This window comes from Gymnodraco acuticeps, unplaced genomic scaffold (assembly GCF_902827175.1).
Source record: "Gymnodraco acuticeps unplaced genomic scaffold, fGymAcu1.1, whole genome shotgun sequence".
Taxonomy (NCBI): domain Eukaryota; kingdom Metazoa; phylum Chordata; class Actinopteri; order Perciformes; family Bathydraconidae; genus Gymnodraco; species Gymnodraco acuticeps.
This window is the reverse complement of record NW_022989989.1, coordinates 45,001-48,565: the sequence shown is the minus strand read 5'-3', so window position 1 is coordinate 48,565 and position 3,565 is coordinate 45,001.

Sequence of the window (3,565 nt, the reverse complement as noted above, 5' to 3'; positions counted from 1 at the left end):
ACTGTTGGACAATATTCTCGCCAAGGTTCCTCTGAACATCCTCTCCTGGCTGTCGCCCTGTATAGATCATGCCATTGAATGCATAATGGACCCTTGCATCGCACATCCAAAAGATTTTGATCCCATATTTTGCTGGCTTGCTGGGCATGTATTGTAAGAACTTGCAGCTTCCACGGAATGGCACAAGCTGCTCATTAGTGACACAATCACTGGGGACGAACACTTTCTTGCAATTGGCCAGGAAACAGTCCCACACATATCTGAATGCAGCCATGTGGTCTGTTTCCAGTCTAACAGCCCTAGTCCTCTTATCATCAAACCGTATGAGGCGGCGGATATCCTCATATCTGTGGAACCCCATGGTGGCCTTATACATCGGATTTTGCAGGGGATCCAGAAAGAGCTCCCGCAAGGCCACATCCCAGCTCTTGTCCCCCCCTGCAAGGAGGGTCAAACCAATAAATGCCGTGAATTCCACTTTGTCGAGGCATCTCCACTCTTTACCTTTTGCTGCTGCGGCTCTGCGTCCCTCTAAGTTAGTGCATCTTAAAACCTCCTCTATGATGTTATCACTAATGAACAACTCCCAGGCATCTTTTGGTGAAATGATTGTTGAACCAGATACGGGTCCTGGACACCTCCTCGGGATGTTATGGGTTCTTGCTCTGCCTTGAGTGGGGGGTTGCTCATTCCAGTAAGACCCCTTTTTACTTAGCCTATTGGCCTGGGTCTGAGTTTCCTCTTCAGAGGACTCATCAGACGAGTCTTCTAGCTCGTCCAAGGAGTCTTCTTCATCACCAGCAACTTCAGCTTGACCCTGTGGCACATAGTCTACGTCATCATCAGAGAGGTCAGACTCAGAGTCAGAATCAAGGATTGCTCCATCTTCCTTATCCTGTTCTTGATGTAACATCTCGATGACCATTTCAGCCGTGAAACGTGAATGAGTGTGACGAGCCATACTGTGGATGAAGAAAATCTAAATAATATTTACAACATCAGTTGATAAATTATACAGTACACTTTTCTAATTCAAGTTTTATTTTGTTGCCCTAGCTGACATTAGCTTATACCTTTATATGACTGTATTTAAATGTATTTATTTATTATTATGTAAGTATTTCCAGATTAAAAAATGGGTTGAAAATAATATAGCGTATTTATAGTGTAAGACATGATTACATTTCATACATGATCTGGCAAAAGAGTTGGCATGTATGCATTAGCTAATATTAGCGACCGCAATCTAGAATTGACCTAGCTAACACAAGCTAACATTAGCTAGCTAGAATAGAATATGCTAATGTAATGCTAGCTAGAATAGAATATGCTAATGTAATATTTATCTTTCCCAACAGGTAGGGATAATGTTCAAATGTTATGTGCAGTTATCTTTTCTCAATATCTTTTTCTTAGGTAAAACAATTGTAAAACAAGACTTACATGAATCAGATCTGAAGACGCAGCCTGTTTCCTTCTGACAAGAGTGGAATGTGAAATGTTGTCCAGTTGTTTAGTTCTGACCAGCGCCATATTCTCATAAGTGAAAAGTTGTCCACAGTAAAAACATGTCCTAACTGCACACATTTTATAAATCAAAGGTTCCTATCAAATTCACACGGGTCATTTCTGACCCATGTGTGGAAACTTGATGTAGTGATACAAAACCTATTTTAGTTCCAAAATATAGACAGATAAAATTAAAATAAAATGATTTATGGTCATCAAAAACAAGATATTTAATGAATACTTTGCAATATTAAATGATGAAATGAATAGATTTTAAAAGATATAGCAAAGAAACACAGCCATGCATGAAATAACATAGGAAATGAATGCGTTTTTGACCCATGTTGTGCTTTAGAGGGGTAGTCGTACAAAAATGATTTTTATTAAAAAAGTAAAAAGTAAAATGAGAATTTGTGATGATCAACAACAAGTTACTTGAGGAATTCCTGGAATTCTGAATGGTGAAATGAATTTATTGCAAAGATATTTACAATTAAAACTCTGTCGGGTCACTTTTGACCCATGTTGTGTATTAAAGGGTTAAATAAATGAATATGTATCTACTGCTGTTCGCGCACACTTTCCAAAAATATATTGCTTGAATAAAAAATAAAAATATCAGGTTGGGAGATTAGACTGTGAAGTTCCGCTGCTCTCTCTCTCCCTCCACGTCTCACGCACAGCGGTGCGGACATCGGCAGTCCCTTCAGACAGGTAGCAGCACCTCCCACTTTACTGTCCCACATTATGACGGCTTTACTTGGTTTATTTTGAAGGTGAGTGGTGATGAACAAATGACTAAACTGCCAGCGATTTTGGGCCCCATGAAAAGATATCACATTGGGCCCCACCACCAGGCACAGGCCACACCAACCGAGCACAATGCTGTAACCACACCTCCAGAACCCAACCCACTCATTGCTGCTTTAAATAACTCTACCTGTACAGGCTTGCATCTATCTTGTAGTCCAATACTAACCGCACAATATGTACTGACACTGAGCGGTGAACATATAACACTGTGCAGACGTGCAACATTCTGCTGCAGTAGAATTCACTATTTGATATAACACTAACATTCCTGACAATAGACCTCAATAGTCATCTTTTATGGTGGACATGCCTTTTTAATAACATTTTTGAATGGAACAATCAAAGATCTAAATAAATATAACTTAAATATACATGACCTCTTAAATTAAAATAAAGTGAACATTAACACCAATATTATCATTTATAAAATGCTATAACAAAAAAATAACATAAGCAGCAGATTTTTTTATTAAATATACCAACTACAAAATAAGTGGGTATTAAAGTGTAAACGGACAACAAAACGGAAATGGAAGTGAAAAGGCCTGATGGTGGTGCTAAATCAGAGCCTATCACCTGTTCTCAGTCTTTTTCTCATCATGCATCTTCTGTGTAGTGATCCTCCAATATCGATACCATAGCCTTGCCCTTCAACAGTTATTACGAGCCCTGGCTCAGCCTTACTCACCAAGAGCCCAGCGCCTAGCCTTCTTACAGGCAAAGTCACTGATCAAGTCCTTGAAGTCCAGCTTTCTAGCCAACTGGCTTTCAATGGACAGCATGGCAAGACTGCAAAGCCTTATGGGGGGACAGGGCTGCGGAGCCTAGAGATGGATCTGTTGGTCCTGGCACCAGGGGGAGGGACAACTGATTTAGTATGAATAGCTGCTAAAAATGTACCTGCATTTATTAAATGTCAGCTAAAAGAGGAGTGAAATGAAAAACCTCTGAATTTTCTGTGAAGATATTGACAGAACTTAAAGGTGGGGTAGGTCATGTTGGAGAAACCAGCTCGAGTGCGCTAGAATTTTAAAATACAACCGGAAAAAATCTGCCACTTCCTTACAGAGCCCCTCCTCCAACACACACGAACGCGCACATGACCAATGAGGGCACGAGATAAGTTTGTGCACAGATGGAAGGCTGACAGGCAGGTAGGCCATCCAGTTACTTTAGCCGGGCCGGCTAAAATGATTGGTCGTGCTTTTTACAGCGCCACGGCTTCCACAGATGACATTTTTCA